At 40.5% G+C, this 26,673-nt stretch overlaps 1 protein-coding gene across 3 annotated transcripts in view; it reads right to left on the bottom strand.

Moving 5' to 3' along the window:
- Positions 1-26,673, bottom strand: part of Epb41l4a (erythrocyte membrane protein band 4.1 like 4A) — a 773,501-nt gene that overhangs the window by 96,236 nt on the left and 650,592 nt on the right. For all 3 annotated transcript variants that reach the window (XR_016535219.1, XR_016535218.1, XR_016535226.1), the window contains one exon: positions 26,245-26,307. The gene's annotated coding sequence lies outside the window, so the exon portion shown is untranslated. The remainder of the gene's footprint in view (positions 1-26,244; positions 26,308-26,673) is intronic.

The following is a 26,673-nucleotide window of genomic DNA, read 5'->3' as shown; positions in this document are numbered from 1 at the left end:
ACCCACCCAGTAATCTCACTCAGAATCTTTAAATGCTACAAAGCCTTTAATCTCTAATGTCTAGATTACAGAAAATATCCAGTTTCTAGATCACAGCATTACTCAAAAAAATGCATGTGTCACATTCATATAGTTCTTAATTTTATTGCAACTGCATTTAAAATGTAACAGGAAACAGTGAAATGATTTTTAGAACGAAGGACCAAGGGCAGTGGCTCATTCCTGTGATACCAAGGACTCAGACTGCAGTTTTTGAGGCTAGATTGTACAAAGTAAAATTAGTGAAAGCCCATCTTTCTCAGTACTATAGGCATGATCACATACACCTGTCATGCAGCTTTGTGGGAGACAAAAACGGGAGATCACAGCCTAGGCAGGCCTCAGCAAACAGCATGAGACTTTACTGAAAATAACTAATGCAGACAGGGCTTGGGCACAAATAACTCTAGTACTATAATACCTGCCTATCAAGCATGAGGCTTTCTTTTCTCTTTTCCAGATAGCATTATGAACTCACCCGGTGAGATTTTTAAATGTATGTAGCATAGGATTTCAGTTAATAGCAATCATTATTTTAATGGTGTTGCAAGTGTTTGAACTTATGATCACAAGCTTATTTCTCTTGCTTCCTTTCCTGGCATCTACCTAGCAAGAGAAAACATATTTAATCTATCTAAAATATTATTACTAATATAAAATTGTTACTGATTTACTTTACATTCTCTTTATCTGTAGCATGTCTTCTAAGTTCAGTATTGATTTAATGCTTAAAGAAAATTCAAGTCAGACTACATTTATTTCTGGGAGAAGCCAAAGATCAAGACAGGGTCTTAGTAGATTGCTAATCCTGACCTCAAACTTGTGACCTTTGTGCTTTACCCTCCTAAATCCTAGGATTACACATGTAGGCCACTCCCAGTTACGCTAACGACACTTAAGAACTCACAAATTAGTAACGGCCATATTGGACAGAACAGGGCTACATAATAAAACTTACTCAGCATTCATATTCATGACATAAAGTACATCATCTCTCATATATCAAATAATATCTTTAGAAGTTCTTACCAAATGGCTAACAATGTTATTAAGATATGCATTTGGGGTGGTATAGCCAGAGAACATTTCCTATTTTTATTAGTCCAAATGTATCTGGAAATACAAGAGAAATGTTCTTCACCTACAAGGATCCTAGTGTGCTGGCGAGAGACAACTTGCTTTGCTCAATAAAACCACTTCTTGGTGTGTGTGTGTGTGTGTGTGTGTGTGTGTGTGTGTGTGTGCGTGTGTGTGTGTGTGTATGTGTGTACACGTGTGCCTGCACATTAAACCTGTCTATACACACTTAATCAAGGTTTCACCATCAGGTTTCAGATTCGTGGGTTTTCTCTAACTTGCTTTACTCATGGATAGAAGCCGTTTTGATATTTTACCAACTGTTAGAGTTAGGAGCAGAGCAATGAGAACCCGGGAGGTCTCCCTGCCCCATTTCTCTCCCTGATCAGTCTGTTTCCTGGGGACCTTTGCATGGGCAATTAGACGACACTTTCCTACCAATACTGTATTGTTGGAAACTTGTCATGCTTGAAAATATGTCTCTGGCCAATTTCTCCATTTTGCTCTCATTTACAAGTACTAGAACTTTTCTAATCTTAAATCAGGCTCCATTCCCGCAAAATGCTTACTTTTTAAATTCGATTACTTAAACTTATATAAAGAGTATTTTGGACTTAATGAGATAACATATTTCCATTGTTAAATGTCACAAACACATCACCATTTTCATAGAATTTTTGTAGTATTTTTCCTTCCTCTTCCTCCTCATCTCTTGCCTTCATTTTACATTTTAGTGGGTTTCATTAAGCTATTTGCCCTCATCCTTATATTACACTTCTACCATAGTTATCTCCCACCACACTCATTCCTTCCTTTCATTCCCACAGGGGTTCCCCCAAACTCTCCTCCTTATATAATTATCACCATCACTATCATGTAGTATTTGCCTTTCTAAGTCTGGTTTATCTTGCTCAATATGATGACTTCCAGTTTTATTCATTTTCTTACACATACTACAGTTTCATTTTTCTTTATGATTTCTTTAGCAGTTTTGCACTTAGGCTGGCCCCAATAGGTTGGCGATTGTGAATAGTTACAACAAACCGCGTATTCCCATGTCTCTACTGTATGTTCACTTATATTCCCTTGGACATAGGCCCAATGGGGGTATAGAAGGATCACTTGGTAGGTCTATTTTAATTTTTTCAAGAACCTCCATGCTGATTCTCCAAAAGTATCCCTTTCTGCCAACAGTATACAGGATTCTTTCACCCACATTTTTACCAGCAAATTTTTTCTTTTTTCTTTTTTGCCAGTCCTGGAGTTTTAAATCTATTTCTAGGCATTATTCTTGAGCTTTCTGACAGGTTGTGCTCTACCACTTGAGCTACAGCACCACTTCTGGCTTTGTTGTGTGTTTGTGTGGTACCTAGGAATTGAACTGAGGGCTTTGTGCATGCAAGGTAATCACTATAATGCTAAGCACAATTCTGTTCCCTCCCCCCACATACTTTTGTTTATAAATGGTAACTATTGTGATTGGGGTGAGAGGGAGTCAAATGTCAATCCATTTCTCTTTGTTACTAATGGACTTCATGAAGTTGTCATTTGTACTTTGCGTTCTGTGAATTGTTTCATTTGTCCATTTGTTAGATTTTTGTAAATTTCGTGTCGTGTTATATGCCTACATTTAAGAACCATCCATTAGTTCAGAAGAGGGGGCACGAGTGGGGACAGGGAGGTGTGATTCTGCCATTGGCATACCAGTCTGCAATGGATCTCCCTTCCTCCAGCATTCTTTCTAAAACCTACCGCCCTGCCTTTCCCTCTAATCTCTTCAAGCTTCATCATCTATTATCGCACTTGAATGCAAACTGCTTGGAACTTGTTTATATTCTGTTTTCCTTGTCCGCTCGTACTAGTACAAACCCCAGATAACTTGTCAATCACCGTTCAGTATATGGTCATTGTACAAATGAGTTTCATGACAGTATTTTACTCATGCACATATAGTGCTTTGGCTTTGAACCATGATCCTCATATTTCTAACAAGGCTTATACTTATAAACATTCTCAGTGTATTGTGATTTGTTTTTCTGTGATTTATAGACATCTGCTTAGTACATTTTAAGACATTCTTGTCATATTTATTTACCTTTAAAAATTTTTGAGTGTTAGATTTAATAGAGGATGCCACATGTATCACTTCAAAAACTCATAAGTGAGAAATTGAGATGATTGATATTCTTACCATAGATGTTCTATAATTGTATATAGTATTCTACATTTCCTTTCTGCCTTATCTTGGTCTATGTTTTACCCCTATGGGATGTTGTATGAATATTTTTCCCAAACTATCAGATTTAATAAACGTTTCTGTTTGTACTGTTTATTTAACCAGAGAGTGCAAAGATAGTGGTGTGTGAAAATACAAATGAGAAAATTGAGTGTTCCTGATAGAGTACAATTTTAAAAAATCACAAATGCACCAACCAATTCACTTCAGAAAATAACTCATCTGAAGAAAAAGATTTTTCCTGTCCCATAAAAATTATGAAAACTATTCCATAAATCAGCATGAAAATGTCAGAAAATAACAATGGGTATGACAACCTAGAATTCATTAATAAAAGAAGATCACAGATACCATATACTAATAGAATATTACACCATGACACTGCATTTTACCTTGTAAAAATTTATTGTTTGTGAAAACTCTATCAAGACCCCCTTCCCCGGAAGCCAGTGGCTCTTTAGTTGACTTCGAGTTAGGGCCAGCTCCCGCAGGGTCTGTCCTATGTGGTTGAAGTCCAGTCATGACCCCTCAGGTCCAGGCTTAAGAGATTGTCATGGTGGCTGAGCAGTCTTTGGAGAGTTGTTATCGGCAGCACATCATTTTCCTCAGCCTGGAGAAGAAAGGAGCCAACCTGGATCGCTGGTTGCCCAGGCCAGAAAGCTCTTCAGGGGGCTGGGTATCAGGCATCCGCATCACAGTGGGCTCTGTGGTGGAGGCCTTTAGGCGACAAGGCCCCCAGCCTCTCCCTGGGCAGGCTGCACAGTCTCTTGGAGTTGGGCATCTGCAAAGAATTTCTGCTCCTTGCTCTCTTCAGTGGTGGAAGGGCCTGGCAGGTGTGAAGTGGCCTCAGCAGCAGGGGTCTCGGGGAGTGCTGGCATCTGGCCCTGGCACTCCTTGCCTTCCCCCACAAGCAGCACCAGGAGTTCCTGCAGCTCCTCTTCTTCTGCACCTTCTCCTGGGTCAGCTGCTTGACACACTCATCTTTCTCCTTACACGGCTGGTCCAGGACGTCCATCCGTTCTTTGCACAGCACTATGGGGTCGTCCAGGGCGCTGATGGGTTTGGACAGCTGGGCGCAGCGGCGCTGGAGGTCCCCCACTGGATTCTGGTGCTCCACCTGGTCAGGCACGGCGCGCAGGAAGCAGGTTTTCATCTTCTTCTCAGACCCCCGCGTGTCCTGCTTGCTGTCCCCTGATGGACCATGGTTCCTGCTGTCTGGGAACAGGGCCTGCTGCTCCAGCTTGGTCTGGCACTGGGCTGCCAGGTTGTCCAGGCACTGGCAGCGGGCCTGCTGCTCCTGCAGCTGCTGGCTGAGTTTCACTTTGGTCACCTCAGCACCTGATTGGGCCTTAACGTAAAGGGCCTGCGTAACTCGTGGGTTGTCCACAGCCTCTAGGATGGTCACGGCCGGTGGAGTTGCCGCCTCAGCCGTTGCTTCTTCCTTGTCCCCTTCTCTGTCTTCTCTGGGGAAAGCCAGGAAGCTCAGCTGGGCCTGGACTTGCTCCTTCTGTTGCTTACTGGCTTCCAGACAGTGGGTCAAGGTCAGGTCCTGCTCCTGCTGCTCCAGCAGCTGGGTGTGCCTCAGCAGGTGCTGCTGCAGCTCCTCCTTCTCTGACTCAGCTGCTGAATGGAGGCCCTATCGTCTTCACAGGTGTCTCTGAGTTCCTGCAGCTGGGCCAGGTACTGGGCATTGAGCTCCTGTAGACTCTGGGCTGCTTGCCAACTTCCTTCAGCCACCTCCTTCCACTCTCCTAACTGCATCTCTCGCTGCTCCAGCTTCTCCTGGAGCTGTTTCTTCTCCCGCTGCTCTGAGGTCAGGAGGCTGGTGAGCTGGTCCTTCTCAGTGCTCAGCCTGTGGACAGCTTCCTGCAGCTGCTCCAGCTGCTCTTTCAGCTCTCTGGTAGGCAGGACTGTGCATCTCTGGGTGTCAGGGAAGTTGGGCTGAGCCTCGTCATGCCCATCCCACTCCTCCACCTTCTTCGGCGGTATCAGCAGCCGTTCCTGCTGCTCCAGGTTCTGGAGACCGAGGCTCTGGTTTTCCTGAGCCTGCATTTGGAGTTGTGGCTGCAGGTTCTTGAAGTCCTCCTTCGTCTGGCAGGCCTGGGGCTGGTGCTGCTGCTCAGCCTGATATGGTCCTGCAGGGCGCTGCGCCTCTGCCAGCTTCTTCTCCGTTTCTGCCAGCTTCTTCTCTAGATCCACCATCTGCCACAGGTCTTCCTCCCGCTCGTCTGTGAGTTGGTTCATCTCCTGTGAGAGCCACACCTTCTCCGTCCACGTGGCCCTCTCCACCCTCAGGTCCTCCGCACACTTGTCCCTCTCCAACCTCAATGCGCTCACCACACTTTGTAGGTTCTGTAGTCTTCTTTTCAGCACTGCCCGCTCCCCTAGTGCTCGTTGCAATTTTTCCATTCTAAACTTCATGTTGGCCTTCTGGGTCCGGAGCACGTCCAGCTTCCCCTGCAAGGCTGCATTCAGCTCCTGCAGGTTGTCCCAGCTTCTGCTCTTTGCCTCGAGCTGCAGCTTCACATCACCCAGACCTTGGATGAGCTGTCTGTTCTTCTGCTCAGTGTCCTTCTGCGTGGTGGTGAGGGCAGACAAGGCCATCTCCAGGTCTAAGCTGCGCTGCTGAGAAGCCTGCAGGTGGCTGGTCAGATCTTGATGCTCCACTTGACTTTGGTTGGCTTCCTTTTCCATGTGGGCCAGGGCAGATTGTAAGTGGCCTTTCTCTGAAAGCAACATCTGGATGGCTACCTTGTGGTCTTCTAACTGTGCTTTCAGTGTTTCTTGCACCTGGGCCATCTTCTCCTTTTCTTCCTGTTGTTGTTCCTGCAGGTCTTGCTTTAGCTGCTTCAGTTGGTGGATTTCACTGAAGAGCTGTTGCTGTATTAGTTTGCTCCAGCAGCAGGCACTGGTAGCGCTTCTCCAGATCCTCGTTGTTCTTGGGACCGGGGGCCCTCTTGACCCTGGCTGCTCTGACTGTGCCCGAAGGCAGGCGAGGCTGAGGGTCAGCGTGGTCTCTGGCTGCACCCTCACATGGATTACAGAGCCCAGTGGTGTTGGTGTTGGGCATGGGCTTGCCTCCCCTTTTCTTTTTCTTGTTGCTCTTGAATTCTTTAGGTCCATGAAGGCAGTTCTGCTGCTGGTGTTCCTGCAGTCGTTCTTTTTTCTTGGTCTTGTTCTTTCCAACATGCCAGCTCTGGGACTGGAAAGATGGATGGGCCACATTCCCAGGCTCTTTGAAATCTCCTGCACATTCCCACTCACTAACAAGTATTTGTGTCTCCTGGTATATCACCAAATCACCTGGATTCTCTGGCTCACCACTGAGCCACCTCTACCTCCATCAGCTGCTGGTAGTGGTGTAAGTCTACAGAGACAATTCCAGTATTGCTAGGTGTGGCCTCAAGTCTGGTATCCCATCGGTCAGGAGAAACAGAAAGTAATACGGGGTGTGGCCAGAATCTGGAGATCCAGGCAAAATGGTTTGGATCAGGATGACAGCTGCCCCAGCCGTCCCACCTCCATCTCTCTGGTTTGGTTAGTGGCTAAAGTGTACCTGTTGTATTTGGATATGTGCACAGTTTTACATGCACTTTTCCTGGCTTTCCTCACACCTCTGTGGATACCAGAATTTTTCCCAGGCTTTCAACTGACCTTGAGGAATTGACGACAAGCTCTCTGTCCACTTGGTCAGTGCATGCAGAAATAGCTGTATTCTTCTAATCACGTTTGCTGACTCTTGTGTCTTCACCAGGGAGTCACTGATCCTAAGGTTCTACATATATCCTGTTCTTACAGTTTCAGAGTGCTTTTGAGGGCTTGGGATCACGAGACCAGGGCTCCTTTCCAGGAGTTCTGGTCCTCTTTGTCACTGCGGCCTTGCCTGGGGCGGTACTTGTTCTTCCCACTTTTTCCTGTGATCTTAGAGGCTCAGAAATACAACCACTGGCGAAATGAGCATGAGAATTCCATGCCAGTGCCCAGGCATGAAATCTTCTGGGTCTGTTCATCTTATGCACGGATTTCTCAGGTCATCATAGTCTTTCCTGCATTCCATCTGTTATAGGTCTCCTGGAGATTTTTAGAAACATTCTCTTTTGCCCAGATTTGCTCACACTTGGGTCCTCCCCACCTTTGCTCCTGAGTAACTGGGATTTTAGGAGTGAGCCTGTATATCTCTCTACCTGTGACTTTTAGTTTAATCATCTTTCCACTTTCTTCTACTAGGCTCTTAGCACTTTCTTGACATGGGAGAACATATTGAAGAAAAATAAGTCCTTCCCCTGTGAATTACAAATATTTTCTTCTCATTTGTTTACTTTTTCTTTTCTTTTCTTTTCTTCTTTTTCTTCCTTTAGTTAATGACTGAAACATGATCTGGATTCTTACTTTTACATCAGGCTTCCAAAGCATGTTATTGAAAGCTCTCATCTTTTCCTCTTCCCCCACTGAAAAGATGTGTATTGATTGTTCATAATAATAAAATAATTTATACTCTACCCTTTGGATTATTAAACATTATCTCTAACATATGCTGCAGGGAATCGAAAGGAATGTAGAGAAGCATTTAACCAGTGCATATTGTGTCCATGTGGTTCCTATGCTGGCAATGTTCTCAACAAAGTGAAGTTGTTTTCTTAACAAGATTCATTATTTAGTGTTGAGAAGTAGAGCTGAGTGGTGAACAGGTGCCTCTGGCTATTCTGAGGCAGCGCTAAAGTAAAATGATTGGAAGACACTATGCCCTGACTCCCAAAATCTTGGTTAGTTTTACAAGTCCCGAAATGCCCTTTAAACAATGATGGGATAGTAGGCTGTATAGGTTAGGGGTAGAGATGTGGCATGTATGAAGCCCTGCATCCAATCTCTACCACTAAAAAGAAGACAATCCCAAACCAGAAAATTATTATTTTGTAAAAGGATGCTGGTGGCATGGCTCAAGTGGTGAAGTTCCTGCTCTTGCAATTACAAGGTCCTGTGTTCAAATCTCAGTACTGGCAATAGATTCTCACACTGGCAAACAGGTATAAGAATAGGCCAAAAGTCTGCTTTATCTTATGCAACACATTGAGACATCTTCTGGTTGAACTGAATTCTAAAAGATAATCAATAGGGACTTTTGGTTTGTTAAACCAAGTGACAATTTTAGTCTCTTTGAAGCCTATTCAAAAATGCTGGTAGGGGGCCAGAAGTTTGGCCTAGTGGTAGAATGCTTGCCTAGCATGGATGAAGACCTGGGTTTGATTCCTTGGTACCATATACATAGAAAAAGCCAGAAGTAGTGCTATCTCTCAAGTGGCAGAGCACTAGCTTTGAGCAAAAAAATGTGTCCAAGGACAGTGCCCAGGCACTGAGTTCAAGCCCAGGATTGGCAAAAAGAAATTATGGTGGGATCTTTAAAATCCATGTCCTTCAGGCAAGCAAAAAATGTTTCTCTCATTTTCTGTTTCTTCTTATTTTAACCCTATTAAAGTATATGAACTACTAAAAATAAATCAATAAATCCTTGCTAAAAAAAAGAATAGGCCTAAGACATTCTTCAAAATGGGAATATCTGTGAGATGTAAAAGACATATGATTCTTCTGGAACATCTCATCCTGACTACTGATCTTTCTCATTAATATCATCAGTCTTCTTACTTAATTAATATTTACTTACTTCCTTTTTTTGTGGGTATTGGGGCTTGAACTTGGCCTGGGCACTGTCCTTGAGCTCTTCAGCTCAAGGCTACCATGCTACCCCTGGGCCTGGGTGTTGTCCCTGAGTTCTTTAGCTCAAGGCTACCACCCTACTCCTGGGCATGGGTGTTGTCCCTGAGCTCTTCAGCTCAATCTACCCGTACCCCTTGAGCCACAGTGTCACTTCCAGTTTTCTGGTGGTTAATTGGAGATAAGAGTCTCATGGTCTTTAGTGATCAATCTGGCTTTGAACTGCCATCCTCAGATCTCAGCCTCCTGAGTAGCCACCGCGCCTGGCTAACCTACTTTCTATTTTATTAATTCTTTGCAGCTAAAGCTCATGTATTATTTGCATAACTTTTTGTCACAGCCATAGCAGACTACCACAGTCTTAGCCATTAAAGTAACACTGGTATTTTGTTTCACAGGTCTGTAAGAAGTCTATGTTGGGATGTTTAAGGCAGATCCGGTACTCGGGATATGACAGAAATTCAGGGGTTGGCAGGGTACTTTCTTTCTGTTGGCTCAGCAATGTTGGTGAATGCAGTTGCACGCTCATTCAGGCTGTTGACAGGATTGGATTCTTGGTGAATGGAAGTCTGAGGGTCTATGTGCTTGCTGCTTGTCAAGCAGGAATCCCTGCTCTGCTCCTCAGGGAACATCTGTATTCCAGGCCAGGGGCTTCTCTCCACTCCTCATTTACTTACACTCTCCTGGTCAGCTTCAGACCCTCAGCACAACTAAACTTATTCCCAGGCTTTGAGTCTCTCAGAATTCTTCCTCTGTGGGAGCTGTTCATACTATAGTTGAATAGTGTTTCTTTGCTTTTAAGTGACCTGTGATTGTCTAGGCGCAGCAGGATAATCTGATTGTAAAATCTGTAGTTTTCTACCTGCAAAGTCCTTTTTATAATGTGAAGTAACATATACTGAGGTTTGGGTAAGGGAACATGGCACCTTTTAGAGGTCATTTTTCTCTCCCCTTCCTTTCTTCTTTCTTTCCTTCCTTCCATAATTCTTCCTTCCTTCTTTCTTTCTCTTCTTCCCCTCCTCTTTCTTCCCTTTCTTCCTTTCTTCTCTCCCCTCTCCTCTCCTCTCCTCTCCATCCTGCTCTCCCCCTTCCCTCTCTCTCTCCCTCCCTTCTACCCTTCCTCTTCCTTTCTCCCTTCTTCCCTCCCTCCCTCCCTCCTTCCTTCTTTCCTTCTCCCCTCTTTCCCTCACCTGGTCCCTCTCCTCTTCCTTCCCTCTCTTATTTATCTTCACTTCCTCTCACTCTCATTTATAGCATCTAGAGAATACTGGACCTCTAATGTGAGAACTAAATTCATGTTGATTGTTTTAATGACATTTTTAGCATCTCCTATCCTCAAGATCTTCATCAAAATTATGAAAATACATACAAGACTTGTGATATTTACAAGTTCCAAGAATATCACAGTTAAGCATGTGAAGGGAGGAGCTTGCTTACTCTCACCCTGCCTAGACCAGCAGTGTGCATCTGTGTTTCTTGAACCCTTAAGGTGGCTCTAAGTGTCACAAGATTGCTGTGTAGGGCAGGGCTCCAAGGACAGAATATATGAACTACTTCCTTGATTAAGCAAGACAAATTTTGACACAGCAGTTTTTTTAGTGCATTTTATGAAAGGCTAAGTTTGGGTGGTAGCATTTGAACTTGGGATCATGCATTTGCAAGGCTCTCTTACTGCATGAGCCATCCTATAGCCATTTTTGCTGCTCTATTTTCTTTTCCACTCCCCCGCCCCGGATATGAGGCTTGAACTCTGGGCCTAGATGCTGTCCCTGAGCTTTTAGTCTGTTTTTGAGGTAATATTTTGCTTTTGGCCTGAGATTGTGTTCATCCTATTTATACTTACTGTCATAGCTGGAATGACAGGCACATACCACAGTCCAGCTTTTTATCAATGGACATGAGGTTTTGTAAACTTATTTTCCAGGTTATCTTTAAATTACTATTTTCCTGATGATGCTTCCTTCAGTAGCTAGTCTCCATGTGCACACAAGATGGCATTTTTTTTGAACAGAAAAACAACCACTATGGTAAAGAAGACATTGAGATCATCCAAACCATATCCTCTATTTTCCTATAGTTCTGGTGTCTTTTTTGTTGAGGACAAGGGGTCATCTCTGTTTGAGAGTGTTTACCACAATTTATCCAGAGGCAAATATTCTTCACCTTTGTTGTACAATTGAAAATAGACTATTAATCTCTCAACAAGCTTAATTAAAGATAAATCCCTGATGTTTAACATTATCCATTATGGGACTAAATATGAAATTTCTTCTCCAGGAACATGTGTTAAATCCTTAGTCCTCAGTTGGTGGAGCTAGTTTGGGAGTTTGTGGAAATTTCAGTTGCGGATCCTAACTGGAGGAAGTAGTTGGCTAGTGTGTGTTTGAGCATTATATCTTAGTCTGACTTCTCTTTCTTCCTTTGTTTTATATCTGCTGTGAGAGGAATAGACATTTCCACCATACTTTCTGTATAGTTCTACTCAAGCACAAAGAACCATGAAGCCATGGACTGAACCCTCTGAAAGGAGAAAATATAGATGTCTTCTCACCCTGAGGACATCTGTCAGGCAGTCATCACAGTGATACAGAAGGAACACACACATTCTCAGTAGGGAATGTGCTCAAGTTTCTTGAGCAGAATAATGACTATTTAGCTTGACTTAAGTGAAATAAAAGAACTTTCTCAGAAAAGATTCAGAATCACAGAAAATCGAAAAAGACTAAAAAGCTTCTGCACTGCAAAGGACGCAGCCAACAAAATATGAAGATCTTTTGCCAGTTACACATCAGACAATGGTGGAATATCCAGAATATACAGAGAATATAAAAATTAGTCACTCAAAAAATCTAATTAACAAATGGGCTAATGATCTAAGGAGTCTTCTCAGAAGAAGAAGTAAAAATGTCCAATTGGTACATGAAAATAATGTTCAACATCTCTCGTCATAAAGAAAATGCAAATCAAAACAATATTAAGATTCTAGCTAACCCCAGCTAGAATAGCCATTATCAAGAAAACTAACAATAACAGTGGCTAGTGAGGAACTCTAATACACTGTTGGTGAGAATGTGAACTTCCTTAAACATTTTGCAGAACAGTGTAGAGATTCCTCAAAAGAAGGAAACACAGAACTACCCTATGATCCAGCAATTCCTGGGCATTTATCCAAAAGATTACAAACCAGGATACAGTAAAGCCACCGGCATAATCATGTTTCCTGCAGTACTATTCACTATAGTTCAGGTATGGAGTCAACTCAGATGCCCTCCAATAGATGAACAGATCAAGAAAATACTATGTATAAACACAATGGAATTTTATTCATCCTTTTTAAGGAATGATATTGCACCATTTCTAAGGAAATAAAAAAGCTTGGAAAAACTTATGTTAAGGAAGTCAGGCCCAGAGACAAAGGATATATGTTTTCTCTTATGTATTTAGTTTATAAAATTGTAAGTAAATATTAGGGTGTGCAAATATATACAAATGTATTAAAATATGGTAGATTCAAAGGGGAACTCAATTAGTGTAATTCCTTAGGAAGTCAAAGTCAAAGTTCAACAAAATAATCACACAAAGCAAGTACTTGAAAGGAGTGGGATGAGGTCAAGGGGTACAGAATAGATGGATGAAGAGGAGAAGTGGGGGAGAATGAAATCAAGAATTCAATGTATATTTTTTAAAAATTAAGAAAAGGGGAAGAAAGGGTGGGTGGAGGAGGGAGAATGACATTGATCAAGGTGCATTGTATTCATAAACAGATTGGTTAAGTGGCAACCTTATACAACTTTGTGCAAAGTACTTTTTAAAAAAAGCACTGTCTCCAGCCAGGCGCAATGCCTGTAATCAGAGCTAAGATCCGAGGATCGATCAAGGTTCAAAGCCAGCCTGGGCACAAAGACAGTGATACTCTCATCTCCAGTTAACCACTAGGAAACTGGAAGTGGTGCTGTGGCTCAAGGGGTAGGGTGGTATCCTACCCCTGAGCTGAAGAGCTTAGGGACAACACCCAGGCCCAGGGATAGGTGGTAGCCTTGAGCTGAAGAGCTCAAGGACAGTGCCCAGGGCCAGATCCAAGCTCCATAACCAAAAGAAAAAAAAAAGCACTGTCTCCATTTTATTTGGAATGGAAGTGAACTAGGAAGTAGCCTTCAAATAAAATATTATTTATTACTATAGAATTAATTGGTCCTTTACTGCATTTAGTGTATGTTTATAATACTATCTCCTTCCTGGACTATTCATTCCTTAAGCAAAGGGTTCATCTGTAATTCAAGAACATAGAAAATAAAATAAAAGCTCCAAGAATTACAGTTCCAGGCACTATAAATTGTACATTCCTTTATTATCTGTGGGACTCCAAAATCAGAGAACACAGATAATATATGAATATACTTAAACAGTTGGGTGAAAGTATATTTACATTGTATTAAAATTCTGGAATTTTAAAGACTGTGTTGACTTTAGTTGAATTAGATAAACACAAAACCTAAAATAGATTATCATTTCGCTATTCAAGAGGAGCTAAGCAGCAGTAACCATTAGTAACAAGAGAATATTACTTAATCTGAAGCTGTCATGCCACAAAGCATAGCATTGTTTATATTTAATGTCTAAGATTAATAATGGGTAATAAAGCTATGTGGAAAGGAAAATACCATCTTTCGGGCACTAAGTCAAGGTGATGCAATAGACAATACCAAAACCAAAACTGTGTCCATCTTTCCATTTTTGATTGTAGCACAAAAATGAGGCCTTTGACAAGGTAGACTCTGAGTTCAAGGCCCAGGTCAGGCATATCAATCAATCAATCAATCAATCAATCAATTTTCCTTGAAACAGTAATTTTACAAACCACAATTGAGAGAAATTCTAAAATTGCATTTCAGCAGAGGACCTTGCTTATCACTTTTCACACAGTATTTAATTTCAGATTCTAATGTCATAGTATTGAAGAATGCTAGAACTAAAGTGGATTTAGAGAATATTCTCACCTAGAAGTGTCACTGTGGCTCAAGTGGTAATGTGCTAGCTTTGAACAAAAAGAATATTCTCACCTAACCACTGTATTTTATAAATGATAAGATTTCTTATAATTCCATTTTCCTAAATTTTTTTCTAAGTAAGATACTTTAAAGTGTTATAACAACCTATCTGCTAAGTGATCTCTTATATCCAGGGGAACATTTAAACTTACAGTCTCATGCTTATTTGTCTTGCTTGCTAATGGCTGGAGCTCTATGATTTGAGCCACATATCCAGCTCTACTTTTTGCTAGTTATTTTGGAGATAGAGTATCATAGACTTTTTTTGCTTGGGCTGGCTAAAAGTCTCTGGATCTTGGACTTCAGAATAGTTAAGATTACAAGGGCATGCCACCACAGCATGGACAACTAAGTGATCTTAAATGGAGATTTAAACAAATCATCTACAACCAGGGCTCCTTAGCTGAGATTGAAGTTATGCAGAATATTCTAAGGAATCTTGGTATAATTTTTATACATCAGAATAAAAAATACTGATTTTAATGGTACAATAAAATTCTGTTTATGAATATTCCATTTTTCAGATAAAGTCTTGTGCTTTGCCCAGACTAACTCAGACTGCAGTCTTCTTACCTCTGACAGCCCAGTGTTTGGGCTTATAGGCATGGATTACTAAGATCAGTACGTTTTGACATAGAATCTCACTTTTTGTTCCCAAGGCTGGTCTTAAACTGTGATTCTTTTGTCACTTATTTTTCACTAGCTAAGATTATAGGCATAAATTACCATATCTGGCTTTCTTTTCTACACACACACACACACACACACACACACACACACACACACACACCTTACTAGACAGATAGATATAGATAGATATAGATACGAAGCCTCTGGTCAAATAATTCTACTTTAAAACTTTAAAGTCCTGTCTCTGAGTTTCTCTCCCTGCCTCAGATTATTTACTCAATAATCCCAGAAAAATTGAAATGAGTTAAATAATGTCTAACTCAAAGAATCTTACAAGCCTGACCTAAAGAAATATAGGCTCCATGATTTCCCTCATTTGTAACAATTAGTACATGTCTAGGATAGTCCCAGTAGAGGATCACAATAGCTCAATAGCTATGTGAATATGACCATATAGGATTACGCTAAGTAAAATGAACTCCAGGATATGGAAACAAGAGGCTAATCTTTGTGGTGATTTTTTTCAATATACTATGTGAAGCTATTTCTTTTTCCTTTTTTTTCTATATGGTTTATTCCCCTGTTGTGCCTGTATCTGACTTTTGATACCTGTTGCATTATATATACATTTATTTGTTTATTTGAATTTAGGAAGTGAAGTGGAAAAACAAGAGAATGAGACAAAGACTGAAGGTAAACCAATGTAAGAGCAATATTCACATGACAATATGATGGAAATGAACTTTCCAACTTGGGAGGGGGTGAAGGAGGGCAAATAGGAGAAATACATGAAAAGGGGTAACAATGTTCAAGAAGAAATGCACTCCCTACCTTACGAATGTAACTGTACCCATCTATACATCACCCTGACAATGAAATAAGATTTGAAAAAAAATGAACTAAGACATAAGGGAGCTGAAAAGCCATTAGAAGAGAAAAAGAAAGTTCAGTGTGACTCCAAGGGCCCTGATAAATCTGGCTGTAGCTGGCTAGCAGGCCCCAGCGTGTTCTGCTTCCTGAGCAGGACACAGGGAATGACTAGGTTTCTAGGAGGTGACATGATTCAATATGTGTGCTTTCCCACCCAGCCCATATTTCCACATGACGCCCAAAGACACCATTCCTCAGAGTACTGACTCTTTGAAATTAGCTATAAAACTGACATTTTGGCTTTCTGTATTGTTTTCTTAAGAGTACAGATGTCCTGGCCAAGTCACAGTATGTTCTTAACAAAATTCTGCCATACAACTAAAATGACAAGATATTTTTCCTTCTCTTCCTGTCATTAAACTGTAATGAAGTGTGACTGACCCAACAGTTATGGTTGTCATGACTGCCGTGGTGACAGGCCTATACACTCCCAAAGAAGAAAACCTCTGCCAGTCCAGGACATAGGAAAAAACAGGTCAATCTTATTAACATGAATTCTCCGTGTTTTTGTACAAACTATGATGTAGCCCAGGTTTGAATAATATTATCATATAATATGCCTAGTAGTGTTGAAGGAAAGTCGAAATTTATTTGGGGAGACAGTTTGAGAGCTTTGTCAGACCAGGCTCAGTTGGTCTGGTACCTTTGGGCCTGTAGTGAGGCAGGAGCACATGGCAGGACATAGCTGCTTTCTTCAAGGCCAGGTTGCCAAAAAAGAAAGATGATAGAGATAAAGATCCTGTTATCTCCTTCAAGAGATACCTTTAATGAATTTAAAGCTTTCACTAAAATTATACTTGAAGGAAACTGATTTTTAGTTGGGCACTGGTGGCTCACACCTGTAATCCTAGCTACTCAGGAGAGTGAGATCTGAGAATCTCAGTTCAAAGCCGAGGCAGGAAAGTCTGTGACAGTCCTGTCTTCAATTAACCACCAGAAAACTGAAGGGGGCCTTCAGCCTAGAGTTTTGCCATTCTTGAATTAAATAGGTTTATTTAAGAGTAAGGGCATGAATATTTTACTTACTGATAACTTGGAGTTTCAAAGGCTTCAAATGGAAGCATGAGTGGCTATAAATCAAGTGGGAATAGTAACAGCTACTACTTTTGCTTTGTACCAGTTCTGGGGCTTGAACTCAGGGTCTGGGCATTGTCTCTGAACTTTTGGTGGTAGTTGTTGTTATTCAAGACTAGCACTCTATCACTTAAGCTGTACCTCCACTTATAAATTTTTTTATATTCTTGAAGATTTCCCTGCTTGGGCAGGCTTCAAGTTACCACCCTCAGATCTCAGCCTCCTGAATACCCTACATTACAAGCATGAGGAACCTGTGTCTGGCAACAGCAAAACTTTTTTCTGTGCCAGTCTTGGGCTTGAACTCAGGGCCTTGGCCCTGTCCTTTTGTGCTCAAGGCTCTATCCTTTTGAGCCACAGCTCCATCTCCTACTTTTTTGGTAGTTAGTTGGAGATAAGAGTCACATCAACACCCTCATGACTAATCTCATGGATGAGTTCGAACTACTGTGTTCAGATCTCAGCCTCTTGAGTAGTTAGGATTATAGCTGTGAATTACAAGTACCTGGCATTGGCTAACACTTCTTTTTTTCTGATCATGGGGCTTGGACACTGGTCTTGGCATTGTCCCTGAGCTCTTCAGCTCATGGCTACGGCCCTAACCCTGGAGCCATAGCACCAATTCCAGTTTTCTAGTGGTTAGTTGGAATTAAGAGTCTCAGGGTCTCGGCAATTCCACTACTTGGCATTTACCAAATTGTCCAGAAACAAGGACATACTAAATCCACTAGCACAATGAAGTTCATAGCAGCACTATTTACCATAGCAAAGATATGGAATGAACCCAGATGCCCCTTAGTTGATGAGTGGATCAACAAGATGTGGTATTTACACACAATGGAATTCTATGCTGCTGTCAGAAAGAATGACATCGCCCCATTTGTAAGGAAATGGAAAGACTTAGAAAAAAAATCATATTAAGTGAAGTAAGCCAGACTCAAAGGAACATAGACTCAATAGTTTCCCTCATTTGTCCTAATCAGTAGAAACCTTGGGCTCTCCTAGCAGAGATTTACAATAGAACAAAACCTAGATACATAAGGCCATATAGTATGACGCTAAATGAAAAGACCTTTAGGATATAGAAACAAAAGCCATATAATGAGTGATTGTTGTCCTTAATGTACCATATCATCTCTCATTTTTTTTACTGTCCCTTGTTATCTCATATTGTTACAGTATTTCACCTTGTTATCTGATATATTGTATGTATGCGTTTTTGGTTATTTGAAATCGGATGGGGAAGAAGGGAAAACAAGATGGGGGCGGGGAGGGGAAGAAAATGGGGACCAAGATATGAGAGAGGATATCAATGTTTGTGAAGTAATGCACCTTCTATCTGGTGAATATAATGTAACCCTTCTATTAATAACAATAAAAAATATATGAAAAGGGCCGGGAGTTTGGCCTAGTGGTTAAAGTGCTTGCCTAGCATGCATGAAGACCCGGGTTCGATTCCTTGCTACCACATACATAAAAAAAAAGCTGGAAGTGGTGCTGAGGCTCAAGTGGTAGAGCTCTAGCCTTGAGAAAGTCCAAGGACAGTGCTCAGGCCCTGAGCTCAAGCCCAGGACTGGCAAAAAAAAAATATGAAAAAAAGAAAGATGCTTTAAAAACCAACTAGTAAAACAAAATATTCTGAAAGGAACTTGTCTTTATTTTTTAAATGTTCTTAAATTATGTAAAGATATCCCTATTCCATTCTTAACAGGTCCTTACATTAAATGAATATTTATATGTTTCTTCAAAAAATATGGAAAAAATAGAGTCTCAGGGTCTTTGGTACCTGGGCTGGCTTTGAACCGTCATCCTCAGATCTCAGCCTTCTGAATAGCTAGGAGTATAGGTGTGAGCTAATACTTTTTATGTAACCAAAACACTGATTTAATCTGTGCCATACTACTACTTTATAGAAAGTTATTGTGTGCTTAAAGATGATGTTAGTCAGGTGTCTGTAGCACTTAGTTAGATCAGTGTGTGTGTGTGTGTGTGTGTGTTTTGGTCCTAGGACTTGAACTCAGGACTAGAGTATAGTCCCTGAGCTTTTTCACTCAAGAATAATGCTCTACCACTTTAACCACAGTTGTACTTCCTGCTTTTTGATGGTTAATTGGAGATTAGAGTCTTTTTGGACTTTGCCCTGGCTGGCTTTGATCTACAATCCTCAGATCTCAGCTTTAGGAGTAGCTAGGTGTGTGCCACCAGCACATTTAGATCATTTCTGAGTCATTTGACCACTATAAACCTTTTGATTCAAAAGATCAAACCCATTTATAGTCAAAGGAAATTATTAATAGGTAAGGGTTTATAATTTCCAGTTAGTTTATTGTTTTATTACTAGATATTGTCTGTTCCTTTCTCCTCTCTTGATCCTCCTCTGTGATTTGGTGGATTTGGGGAGATTTGGGAGGGAAGGTTGGTGTATATTTGGATTATTCAAAATTTTCTATTTCTATCTCATATGATCTTTCCAAAGACAATGATGTATCATTCTAGATACTTTTCACATTTACAAATATGTACTTTTCTGTCTAAAAACTAAATGTTTGTAGCTTTTTAAAACATTTATCTCTGACTAACCTCAACCTTGAAGATCTTCCTACCTACCTAAGCCTACCTCAGTTGGGATTACTCTTCCTGTACCTCTCTCCCACATTTTCTCCTAAAAAAGATATTATCTATTTTTTTAAAAAGGATATAGGCATGTTTTGGAACTTGTATATAACCCTAGCACTCAAAACACGGAGGCAGAATGATCACAGTCTGTAGGCCAGACTGGGGCTTCATATTGAATTTGAGACCAGCCTGTAGACACACAGTGAGACTCTGCCTCTAAAGCAAAACAGCAGGGGTCTATATATTTCTTAGTCTGGCCTTGAACTCCTGAACTCAAATGATCCTCCTGCCTCAGACTTCAAAGCAGGCAGGACTAAAGATGCATTCCACTATAACTAGATTTGTGATTTATATTTCTTTACTTGATGCCTTATTTGGTTAATATTTTGTTTATATGTAAACAATATATATAGTATACATTATATATATACATACATATTCTTTGATCTGACCAAACTTGTTCAAGATGATTATTTTCACTTTGTTGAATGGTTTGTAGATATTCCTTTCTTTAGAGTATGTTTCTGGTGCCTTATTTTGTTATTGTTATTCCATTTATGGTCTTTGTATTAGCCAACTTCTGTAGAGGAACAAAACCAGTAGAATGTATGTATGCATCATTGTAAAAGGTTTGATTGGAATTTGGGAACAGAGGTTGTACTATCTCACAATGGCTGTCTGAAGCAAGAGAGCCAGGAAAACCAGCAGCTGCTAAAGATACAGAGATTCATGATGAAGCCTAGTCCAAGATATAGGCCTTCCACAGAAAGCCACATGTATAAATTCACATTCAAAGAAAATCCTGGAATCTGTTGCCCATGAGTAAGAGTAGCAACCAATAGCATGCCTCCTGAGAAATGAACTGTACATATGGATGAGCTTCTCCCGTCTTCTACTTCTTCCCCCAACTTTTGTAACACAATGGACATCCAGCTATTAAATAGTGTCACCCATATTTGGGGAAGATTTTCCCTCCACATGCTACCCATGCCAATCATCTCTGAAGACACCATCATAGACACCCAAGCATCTCTCAATCAATCCAGTTTCACAAAAGATTAGCTAGTAGAGACTCTGACCATGATTAATAATGATTATTGAAGTCTTGTGTTGGTGTCTGAGTATTTGAAGAAATAGGTACCTCTTCTGGTCTATGCAGAATGACTTTGGTAGAGAAACTTCTTACCAGTCAGCTTCTTAGAGATTTTGACTAACGGCTGAAGGGTTACAGGTAGGTTTGCTGCTGGAGTCGTAAGGCTGGCTTGTCTGGTGTGTAGATGCATAGAGGAGGGCCTGGTCATCAGAATGGGCCAGGACAGACTTAGCATTTGGTCTACGGATGTATCTCAAGCTTGAATACATGGGAGCCTGAGCTAGGAAGCAACCTCGCAGTGGTGCAGTAATGGAACTTAGGTCCTCAATGTATTTGAGGGGAGTTAAGATGTCAGCCTAGAATCAGGGTTCAAAAAGACAAACCTGGGGCTGGGAGTTTGGCCTAGTGGTAGAGTGCTTGCCTAGCATGCACAAAGACCCGGGTTCGATTCCTTGGTATCACATACATAGAAAAAAGCCAGAAGTGGTGCTGAGGCTCAAGTGGTAGAGCTCTCTCTAGTCTTGAGAAAGCCCAAGGACAGAGTTCAGGCCCTGAGCTCAAGCCCAGGACTGGCAAAAAAATAAATAAATAAAAAATAAAAAGACAAGGCTGTTCCTATGGTCTGCCAGTAGGTCACTCTCGTTCCTCTACAGGGAGAGTCTGTGTGTGTGTGTGTGTGTGTGTGTGTGTGTGTGTGTGTGTGTGTGTGTGTTGTGTCTGTCTCTCTCTCTCTCTCTCTCTCTCTCTCTCTCTCTCTCTCTCTCTCTCTCTCTCTCTCTCTCTCTCTCTCTCTCTCTCTCTCTCTCCCTCCCCCCCCCCTCTCTCTCATCTTTCTGATGCTAGTCCTGGGATTTGAATTCAGGGCCTGGGCATTTTCCTGGAACTTTTCACACAAGGCTAGTGCTCTACACTGGAGCTTCATCTCCACTTCTGGCTTTCTGGGTGATTAACTAAAGATAAGAGTCTTGTGGGCTTCCCTGTCCAGTCTGGCTTTGAACTACTGTCCTCAGATCTCAGCCTTCTTAAGTAGCTAGGATTACAGTCATGAGCCACAGGCACCTGGCTTATCTCTCTTCACACTACCTAGAGGATGGGTAATGCAGGTAATTTAAATTTACATTTACTCTTCCTATCCTCTTCAGGGTGAGTTTTTTCTTATTTCACTACATCAGTGCCATAATTTCTTGCCTGAAATCCTTTGTTCTTATAATGATAATTTCATGCATGGATGGTGGTTGTTAATTGATGTTTCTGTGAAAGAATGAGTCCTGGAAACCCCTAATCTACCATCCTGATAATGTCACTCCCTGAGACTTCGGTCATTAAAAAGTATTTTGATGTTCAGTAATTCGATTTTCCTAATCAGTGATATTTTAGTATTCTTGTCTGTGACTCAAGTTTTACAGTTCAGTGGCATAATATAAAAATCTATATTTTGCTTAGATTTTCTCCTTGTATACAAAATTTACTTCATTAGTTTAACTAGACATATTTCATAACTCTGTAACATGAGAACTGGATTAGAAAGAAAAATTTGTTAATTTTATTCACCCCCATCATTCACTTCATTATGCATGCATTAATTAAATTAATGTTTCATTAAGTATCATGCAATGATATAGAATCAACAAAAAATTAGAGGACCAGTCACTAGGAAAGATGATGTGTGATCCCAAGGGCATGACAGATGTGATAAAGAGCTAAGCCTTTTCAGTCTCATTAAGCTATATGTTAATCTATAGTAAATGACAACATGACAAATGTATTTGTTTTTATATGTTGTCTTAGTTCAGGCTGCTATACCAGAATACCACAGACTCGGAGGCTTAAACAACTAGTGTTTATTTCTCACAGTTATGGAGACTAGGAGTCTGAGATCGGAGTACTAGCCTGGTCAGACTCTTAGTAAGATCCTTTGTCCCTGTAACGTCTGCACATGATCTTTCCTTAGTGTGTACCTATATGAAGAAAGATTCATGTCTCTGTCTCTTCTTATAATAATTATTATTATCACAGGGGCTCCACTCTCATGAACTAATTTAACCCAATTACTTTCCAAAGACCTCATTCCCAATACCATCACATTAAGAATGAGAGTTCCAACATACATATTAAGGGAGAATTGAACTACTCAGGGCATAGCACATGCTAAATATTATATTTAACAAGTTAATAGTTTTTATATACACAAATCAATGTGATATAATTATATTCTTTATGCAATAATAATGGTACTTATAGTAACTTCTATTGCTCTTCAAAGTATTATGGTCCAGTGATGGATTTAAATTTAAAGTTTACCTGATGAGTGTCATTTGATTCCAGTCCTGTCAGCTTGTGTCCAACTATTTGTATACCCTTGTTTAGACATGAGGTCAAATTTCTAAATTTGAGGACCTTTATGAATGTGAGGCTTGGGTCATATATCCCCAGTTGATTCCAGTTATTTACTAGCAAATTAGAGCAAATTACATATATGCAATTACCAGTTACATATTTAACTATGCACAACTACAATTCAAAGTTTCTAGTCATATCCATAAAACTAGTCAACTCAGCAGGTCATCTGAAATAGCTTGTAAGATCAAAGAGAAAGGTCGAAATGCCTTTAGAGTTCTCCCATTTAAATATCTTTCTGGAGGACTCTTGCTAGTAGCTTTTCTTACATTGTTATAGACGTAAGACCAAGAAAAAAATCCAGGAAGTATATTGCCTCAGCTATGCTAGGACCCTGAATTTCAGGGTCCTGAACTTACTAGATCTTATTGGTTTAGTCCTACCCAAATGCCTCCACTGGAAAACCAGTGCGTTAATAAGCATCATATTTATAACTCTGAATATGTACTTGATATTTTGTCTATCTACTGGTGACAACGAGAAGAATATAACTTAAGACATTTTAATTCTTAATTTGGCAAAAAAAATTTCAAAAGTGAGCTAGCTCTTCCTTTCGTATCAACTATTTTTAGGTACAGTTGGTAGGCCATATGGACATATTTACAGTGCTTTATTTATAGAAAGATTTTATTTTTTAAAAAAGAGAAAAATACAGACTAACACTAACACTCGAGTTAGTACAGAGTGTAATGCTGCCCATTTAGATGTTCGCAGGAAGTTTTTAACACTCATTTGCCCACGTGGAGAGAAAAATCCTTTCTCTCTCAGTAGTACCATGGATACACACCTGCCTGTTTAAAACCAGGTGTACCAAAGAGGAAGTACTGATGAGGTTGGTGCTGTCTAGACATGTACACTACAGGCAGTGTTGCACTGGTGGTTACCATGGTAACGAGCAAATAAGCTCCTACAGCTTCGCTAAATAGTGGGTTGTGGATGCTTCCTTTACAATAGGCAATTTTCTCTTCCTTCAAATGGAGATTGCCAAAAACAATCCAACTAACTCTAAGCCATAGAATCATGACATCCAATAATGTTTCAGAATGTTAGATGGATGCTGCACTTTAGTGTTCCTTGTCAAAGTAATTCATTTTCTTTGCCATTTTCAGCAGAGGGAAAGAGTTACTTATTATGTAGCAGAGGAGCCTGAGCCTCAGAAACAATAGTAGGTAGGCAGGAAATAAAAGTGGGTTTTTTTTGCATCTTTTTCTCATTTAGAGTTATACCCTTGTTTCATTCAATCAATACTTTCGGATTTTTTACTTGGCTCTGACCTGGAGCTAACCTCTGTCTGAGTCCACACATTTGGATAAGATAGGAACTGAGGAAACTATCAGTCTTGTGGGTAGCACATGGGCCACACACTTCAAAGCAAATGTGCATAAATGGTACATGTGGACTGCAGGCCACTTGTGGAATACATGAATACAGATGGAACACGGCCCTGGACTATCAAGGAAACCACTGCAATGGACAGGATGGTAGATAGGAGGAGTCTAGCAAAGAAGAAAGCATGCCAGATGGAGGAAACAGGGAACGCAACACCTCAGAAGCACAAGAAAAAACCCTACATTCCAGTCAATTGGATAAAGGATAAGGAAGGAAGGGATGTGGAGGAGCAGCAGTAAAGAGAAGTGAGTTCAAACTTTCTAATTACAAAGGCTTAGTTATTTTCAGAGTTGTAGATATTTTTTTTTGTATACTGAAAGTATTAAGGATCAATGAAAGCTTTAAGCAAAGGAATGACCTTTTAGAAACATTTCAAATTACAGTCTGAGTTTCATGGTTCAAGTCATGAGTTGCATGGTTCAAGTTGTAGAGTGCTTAGAAAAAAATCATATTAAGTGAAGTAAGCCAGACTCAAAGGAACACAGGCTCAACAGTCTCCCTCATTTGTCATAATCAGTAGAAACCTTGGGCTCTCCTAGCAGAGATTTACAATAGAACAAAATCTAGAGACATTAGGCCAAATAGTACGACACTAAATATAAGGAGCTCCAGGATAAGGAAACAAAAGCCATATAATGAGTGAGTGTTGTCCTTAATGTACTATGTTGTCTCTCATCTCTTTTGTTGTCCCTTGGTTATCTCATACTGTTACAGTATCACACTTTGTTATCTGTTATATTGGATATATTTGTATTTGGTTATGTGAAATAGGATAGGGAAGGGGGGAAAACAAGATGAGGGGTGGGGGTGAGGGGGAGGGAAATGGGGACCAAGACATGAGAAAGGATATCAATGTGTGTGAATTAATGCACCTTATATCTGGCGAATATAATGTAACCCTTCTATTAATTACAATAAAAATATATGAAAAAAAGTTGTAGAGTGCTTGCCTAGCATGTTCAAAGCCCTTAGGTTCAATACTCAGTATTGTGAATATTTTTTACATATTGCTAGACAGAAGAGTACAGAATTAAGAGTTAATCCTGAGTAAAATATTGGTGAGAAATAAACATGGGGTACATGTGGGTTTTGCCTTCCCCACAATTTGGGCACATGTCTTTCACCCTACCCCCTTCTGCCTGGCAAAGACAAACAAATCTTAGATAGTTGCATTGTGGACAATGGTTTAGTAGGGAGGCAGGAAAAAAGAGTAAAATATTAGTAGTATCCTTGTGTGTGTGACTCCAGTGGACTACCTCAACCTCGTTTTAGTGTCTGATACATGGAAGAAAGGCATCATAGGTGTCATTTTCCCCTGGATCTCTACAATCTAATTTCATTTGACCTGTGGCATCTAAGCACTAGCTTCTTTCACTTCGGGCTGACTGCTCATGCGGCCACCACTGAGCTTCTGTCCATATTGTGATACCTGCATAATGTTTTATAATTTCCCTTTTTTTTATCTGTTGAGTACTTATTGAGAAGCTTTGAATAAAGTAGACTACTGAGGTCCTATGTAATACAGAATCCTGGTTTCCAGTTCCATCTTTATAAGGCCTTTGAGAAAGCCATTTTTTGTTTTCCTATGCATCAACATATGTATTTTACTAGCAAATTGAGAAGTTATTTCTTCAATTTTATGTGTTCTGTGACTCAACATACTATTTTTGAAGTTTATAAACAAGATTTATTTTTTGCCTGTCCTGGGCTTTAGTTCAGGGCCTGAGCACTGTCCTTGGGCTTTGTTAAGGATAGAGTGCTACTACTTGAGTCACAGCACCACTTCCGGCTTTTTCTAGGTATGTGGTACAGAGGAATCGAACCCAAGTCTTCGTGCATGCTAGGCAAGCACTCTACCACTAGGCCAAACTCCTGGCCCTGCAAACCAGATTTTTTTCAGATTTTACAAACAAAAATTTAGATCTGGGGCTTTGGAATCAAATCACCAGGATTCAAATCTTGACTCTACCACTTTTGTTAGTGTCATCTTGTGCAAATCATCATACCTCTCTGTGTTGAGATTTCTCATTGTAAAGATGCAACAGGAGTATACCTTCCTCCGAGGTTTCCTGTGATAAATAAAAGCACACATAGAAACATTAATTGAAAAGGCATAAGGAGACTCCTATTTTGGGAGGCAAAAACTTTTATATAATGGTTGTGTTGGTGGTTATACTACTGTATGCACTTGTTAAAATTCAGACTCTAGCTAGGCATTGGTAGTTCACACCATAATCTTAGGTGTGAGAACTAAGAATGGCGATTCTGAGCCAGCCTGGGCAGACAAATTCCCCAGACTCTTTTCTCCAATTATTCAGCAACAAGCTAGAAGTGCAAGGATGGCCCAACTAGTAGAAGGCCAGCTGTGAGTGAGGGCATAAAACTCTTGAGTTCAAACCCCAGTATTAGCATACACACGTAAAAATCAGACTCAA

This window comes from Megascapheus bottae, chromosome 4 (assembly GCF_031878675.1).
Source record: "Megascapheus bottae isolate mThoBot1 chromosome 4, mThoBot2.hap1, whole genome shotgun sequence".
NCBI classification, from domain to species: Eukaryota; Metazoa; Chordata; class Mammalia; order Rodentia; family Geomyidae; genus Megascapheus; species Megascapheus bottae.
The sequence above is the reverse complement of the archived record's forward strand: the minus strand, read 5'-3'. Positions and strand labels throughout refer to the sequence as shown.